This window comes from Bos javanicus, chromosome 29 (genome assembly GCF_032452875.1).
Source record: "Bos javanicus breed banteng chromosome 29, ARS-OSU_banteng_1.0, whole genome shotgun sequence".
NCBI classification, from domain to species: domain Eukaryota; kingdom Metazoa; phylum Chordata; class Mammalia; order Artiodactyla; family Bovidae; genus Bos; species Bos javanicus.
The window spans coordinates 5893137-5899675 of record NC_083896.1 but is presented as its reverse complement, the minus strand read 5'-3'; the positions used below and the strand labels follow the sequence as shown (position 1 = coordinate 5899675).

Genomic DNA, 6539 nt, shown 5'->3' with positions numbered 1-6539 from the left:
TAGTTCCTCTTCACTTTCGCCACAAGGGTGGTGTCATCTCCATATCTGAGGTCATTCATATTTCTTCCAGCGATCTTGATTCCAGCTTGTGCTTCTTCCAGCCCAGCATTTCTCATGATGTACTCTGCATATAAGTTAAATAAGCAGGGTGACAGTATACAGCCTTGACGTACTTCTTTACCTATTTGCAATCGGTCTGTTGTTCCATGTCCAGTTTTAACTGTTGCTTCCTGACCTGCTAGATCATGTGAAAAGAAAGATCAGAAATTATCACAACATGGAAAGATGCGTATTCAACTACCTTATTAAAGTATAATAAAATATGGAGGGAATTGGAGTAGAATGTGAGACCCTCAATATGAGAGCAGAATGGATAATTATTATAAAAATCAATGGTGAGAATAAACCAGCCCTGGAGGACTTAGGCAGTGGATGTTAATGGAGATGAGAAATGGCATGAATCTATTCAGTGTTGGTTGGGTTTAGCCGAGAGAACTGTAGTAACCTAATCAAAGGAGAGACTTCAAGAATCCTGATAGTCAAGCATCTCAAAAGTGATATTTCTTTTTTCTTTTTTTCCTGTTCAGAGATGTTTTGAGTTGTCAGAACCCTGGGAAACTCTGAAAGTTACAGGGGCTGACCCATCCAGAGAGCATAGAATTCTGGACCTGATTGGGTGGATTCTCCTACCAGAATTGATGAGACCAATTCTGCAATCTTATGGTGAGTAAAGAGTTCTAAGTAGTGGAATTCTTGCTTCTTTATATATATATAAATTTTAACACTCAGCAGACTTCAGAATTTCTGAAACAAGTGAAGTACTCCCAGCTAATAAAAAAATTTGTAATTGCTTTCAGTTCACTCTGGAGCTAGAGAATTATAATATCTTCCAATATTTGAAATTTGTAAATGAAAATGAATGATTCTGCTAACTTATGGTTTCCATAGTGTAAAACTAAAATGTGAATTTGGGGATGGGAAATCCTATACAGATAGTTTTTACATTTGGCATGATGCCTAAAACTTGATGAGAAAGAGTTGTAGAATGTGAAGAGTAATATTTCTTCCAGAAATGGTGGGGCTCATTCTTTGAAATGTCCAGTGATAGCTCAGATACTGGTGATGACTCTCAATACATAACATTGGTGACACCAAATATGAAAATGCAGAGAAAATTCTTCACTCAGTCTGATATAGAAATGGAAATCTTGATTAATTTCAGCCGTTTATTTTTATGCCCACTATATTAGATAGCACTATTATTTTTAAGTATTTATTTTTAAATTTCACTTATTTACTTGTATTTTCTGGTTCTTAGCTAGAGATGTGTGGGATACTTGGTTGAGGCATGCAAACACTTAGTCACCACCCATGAACTACTAGTCCTGGCATGTGAGCACTTTGCTGTGGCCTGTGGGATCTAGTTCCCTGAGGGGGATTGAACCCTGACGCCCTGCACTGGGAGCATGGAGTCTTAGCCACTGGACCACCAGGGAAGGACCAGCACTCTTTTGCATTTTAACTTGGAATCTACATATTTCCAAATGTGAAAAATCTTTAGGAGTATCAGTTCAGTTCAGTCCCTCAGTTGTGTCTGACTCTCTGCGACCCCATGGACTGCAGCACACCAGGCTTCCCTGAGGATCATCAACTCCCAGAACCTACTCAAATTCATGTTCTTCACATCAGTGATGCCATCCAACCATCTCATCCTCCATGGACAACTTCTCCTCCCACCCTCAGTCTTTCCCAGCATCAGGGTCTTTTCCAATGAGTCAGTTCTTCACATCAGGTGGCCAAAGTATCGGAGTTTCAGCTTCAGCATCAGTCCTTCCTATGAATATTCAGGACTGATTTCCTTTAGGATTCACTGGTTGGATCTCTTAGCATTCCAAAGAAGTCTCAAGAGTCTTCTCCAGCACCACAGTTTGAAAGCATCAATTTTTCAACCCTCAGCCTTCTTTAGGGTCCAACTCTCACATCCATATATGACCACTGGAAAAACCATGGCTTGGACTACATGGAGTTTTGTCAGTAAAATGATGTCTCTGCTTTCTTAGTATGCTGTCTATATTTCTCATAGCTTTTCTCCTGAGGAGCAAGCTTCTTTTAATTTCGTGGCTGCTGCTACAATCCACAGTGATTTTGGAGCCCAATAAAATCAATTCTATTTAATAGGCCTTAATACAATATCTATTGATGTTATCTGAAAAGAAATATTTAGCACTTCAAGTCTTTGACTTTTACATAAACACGTTTACACTTGTCTTCATCTTTGATGGCACTTCTGTTGTTCGATGAAACATATCAATTATTATCTCAGTTGCACATTCAGTCCATGGCCACCTGGACATTTCTTTCTATACTCATAGCTGATTCACATTGTTGTATGGCAGAAACCAATACAATCTCTAATGCAATCATCCTCCAATCAAAATAAATTAATAAAAAGGAAGAAGAATGTAGCTATTCTCTGGAATCCATCGAGTGTTACTATTTAAGAGATTATATTTACATTAAATCTCAGCAGAACACAGACAGTTCCCATATATATCCTGCCTCCTCAAAACAAAGGCACACACACAGTTTCCCCATTATCACATAATGTATCAGAGTGGTGTATTTATTACAACTGATACTTCATTGTCACCCAAAGTTCCTGATTTTACGTTAGTGTTCATTCTTGGTGTTGTTTATTCTACTAGTTTTACACTGATGTATAGTGACAGGTACCCCCCAGTATAATATATGAAAGTGCTATATGCCCTAAAAATCTTTTTTGATCACCTGTTCATCAGTCCTCTAACCTTAACTGCTGGAAACCAAGGATTATTTCACTCTATATTTTTCTTTTTCTGGAATGTCTTATAGTTGGACTCATGAAGTATGTATCCTTTTCAGATTAACTTCTTTCACTTAGTGATATGCATTCAACTATACTCCATGTCTCTTGCTAGCTTTCTCACTCATTTCTTTTTAGCAGTGAATACTATTCCATGGCCTGGATGTACCAGGGTTTCTTTATCCATTCATCTACCTAAAGACATCTTGGTTGTTTTCAAGTTTTGTAGTTATGAGCAGAGCTACTAGAAGTATCCATCTGCACTTTTTCTAAATGGATTCACCTGATTTTGGCAAATGTAGAAGAAGATGATTATGGAATTTCATGGTAGGAGGATATTTAGTTTTGTAACAAACCACCATGTTGCCTTTCAGAAAGTGTTAGTCATTCAGTTGTGTCCAACCCTTTGTGATGACACGGACTGTAACTCACCAGGCTCCTCTGTCCATGAAATTCTCCAGGCAAGAATATTGGAGTGGGTTGCCATTCCCTTGTCCTGTCTTTCAGAAGGCCTGTACTATTTTGAATTCCCATCATCAGTGAATCAATTGATGATGAATCCTGATTCATCAATGAATTCCTCAATCAGGAATTCATCAATTAATTCCTGATTCTCCCCATCCTCTCAGTATGTGGTGATGGCTGTCTTTGGGATTTTGACCATTCTTATCCATGTGCTGTGGTTTGGCATTGCGGTTTTAAAGTCCTTTGCTTTTCAGGCACTTACTTTTATTAACTCCCTTCATTTTCTCTTATTCTTTGTCCCTTGAGTGAGTAGCCAGTCTTTTAGTTTGCTCCTTTATATGTAAAACACTCTCTGGTGAAATTGTTTGGAAGGCAGGGTGAATGCGGTCTGAAGATACTTAACTGTGGAAAGGAACCTTCATAATGTTCACCATGAATCTCAATTCAGACTAGGCCAGTTTTCATTTACACTCTTAAGGGTAAATAAAATGATAGAAGAGACATATCCCAAGTGATATGTTCTTCTCTCATGTGTCACATAGGAGAGTAACTTTCTTTTTCTTTCTTCACAGAATCATCACACTAACCTGCTGAATCTTGAGAGTGCAGATGCTGGAGATTCTGCTGAGATGGCTGAACTTCCAGGACCATATAATTGTCCCAAAGACCTAGAAATGGTGCTGCCTAAAAGTCAAGATGACTGGTCCAAAGAAGACATTGTGCAGTTACTGGAATATATGGAGAAAAGCATTCCATCCAATGAGAGGCACACATTCAAAACGACCCAGTCAATGGTGGACTGGGAAAAAGTAGCTTTTAAAGGTTTTTTCTGGGGAAAAATGCAAACTCAAATGGTTAGAGATTTCTGATAACTTGAGAAAGTTCCACACTTTGAAAGAAGTAATCCAGGAAGCTAAGGAAAATGTTAACAATCCTTCCAAAAGCAGAAACCACAAGAAACATCCTGATTTACCCAAGAGGCCCCTGACAGCTTACCTTCTCTTTTTTAAAGAGATGAGACCTCAGTACCTCCACAAACACCCCAAGATGAGCAACCAGGAGCTGACCAAGGTTCTGTCTGAGGAATACAGGAAGCTGCCCGAACACCTCAAGCTGAAATACAGTCAAGATTTCCAGAAAGAGAAACAGGAGTTTCAGGAGGAAATGGTTCTGTTCAGAGAACAGCACCCTGAACTAGTCCAGAACTCCAAGAAACCTGATGTCCCCAAAGGAAGTCGAAGTAAAGTGCCAAAGAAGTTTCAGGAAAATGTGCAAAAAGTGAGGTCTTCCCCAGAAAACAATTTACCCATGAAGTGGAAATTCCATGGAGAGCCCAAGAAGCCCCTGATGAATGGCTATCACAAGTTCCACCAGGATCTCTGGTCAAGCAGGGAGCTGAAAGTGGTGCCCCCGAGGGAGCGCATGGTGGAGATCAGTAGACGCTGGCAGTGGGTCCCTCAGGACCAGAAGGAGCTTTATAAGAAGCAGGCGGAGGGACTGCAGACACAGTACAAGGTGGACCTTGATCTCTGGCTCAGGACTCTGTCTCCTGAAGAATATGCTGCTTTCAGAGAGGCGACTTGTGCTAAGTGTAAGAACATGAGCATGATGGGGAGCCCAAACCCCAAGATTAGAAGAATGGGTCTGCAGTCCCCATCATCAGGGAATCTGCAAGGAAGACTTAGACAGGACCCGGGGCTTCAGTCTGAAGAGTCAGAAACATCAGACACGATTGGAGAACATTGTCCTGCCTCAGGGAGATCAGAGGAAAACAAGGAAGAGGAGGCAGGCAGCAGCTCCTCAGCCCCCAGCACTGAGGATGAAGATGGAGATTCTGAGCTGGAGGACAGCAGCTCCAGCTCATTGTCCTCAGGGGACTCCTCTGACTAGGATTCCAACTGAGTTTTGCTTCATAACCTGAAGGGACAAAGAACTTTCCAGCAAAAGTCCATGGGCCCTTCTCTCTATTGCCTCTTCATTGTCTTCCTTCTTTCTCTCCCTCATCATACAAAGTGGGACCTGTTGGAAAGAAGGCATGTTGTGCTATAATTTCTGACCTCTCCATCTACCCTACATTCACCTCGAGAGAAAGTCAATGCAATGATGCTTCGTGGAATAAACCCTGAGCTGACTGGGCTCCGGGGCACCCTGGACTAGACTGAGCTCCCTGAACTGGGAAGGTTTGCTCTCCTCACCCTCTGCCTGTCACACGTGTGAGGGGCTCCAGGGGTCTGTGACCCCCTCTTCTCTGTGACCTTGTCCCTCAGGACTCAGGCAGTGAGCTGGGGAGGGAAGATCTGATTGACTGGAAGTAGGAGACTTGCCTTTAAGACAATTGTCTCTGTCCCTTCTCTCTGAGGTGAGGGGCTGGCCCTTCCTTATCTTGGAAGCAAGGATGGGCATGTGGGCAGCAGCATTTCTCTCTATATATTTATTCTTTGAGTTATCAGTGAGATTTTTCTTACTGATTTCAAAAATCATAAATTAAAATTTAAAACTGCTCCATTTGAGTTAGCTTTTCCTTAAAACCATCATCCTTTGACTCAATGACACTAATTTTCCAGGCTGCATCTAAATTTCTTCTGGTTTCTGCCCCAACCCATTCCTCATGCTGAAGATTGTAAGGAATCATGTTTTTACCATAGACTTGGTTTTTTGCATTATGTTATGTGATTGTATTAAACAGGTGTTTTGTATAAGCATTTTAGTCCATAGGTTACTAAATTGTTTTGGAATTGTTATGTAGCAGAATGACATTACTTTTAATATTTTGGTTTATTTATATATTTGAAAATGAGTGTAAACCATCATGATCTCATTAAACTTTTCTAAATATTCTTGGCTGAAAATGAAAAATATTCATTTTTGGCTCTCATGCACTGTTAGTATCACAGAAGTAGTTGTGTTCTTATATATGAAAAGGGATGAGTTTTGAGAGTTCATCTTACTCCTTGATGTCTTAGGGAAATATTTTATTCTTTTCTTTTTATTTTGTTTTATTTTTAAACTTTACAATATTGTATTAGTTTTGCCAAATATCGAAATGAATCCGCCACAGGTATACCCGCGTTCCCCATCCTGAACCCTCCACCCTCCTCCCTCCCCTCCCCTCCCTCTGGGTCGTCCCAGTGCACCAGCCCCAAGCATCCGGTACTGTGCATGGAACCTGGACTGGCGACTCGTTTCATACATGATATTATTCATGTTTCAATGCTATTCTCCCAAATCTCCC

At 40.7% G+C, this 6539-nt stretch overlaps 1 pseudogene; it reads left to right on the top strand.

Annotated features, from left to right (window-relative positions):
- Positions 1–3526: 3526 nt before the first annotated feature.
- LOC133241017 (upstream-binding factor 1-like protein 1) lies at positions 3527–6255 on the top strand (annotated as a pseudogene).
- The last annotated feature ends 284 nt before the right edge of the window (positions 6256–6539 follow it).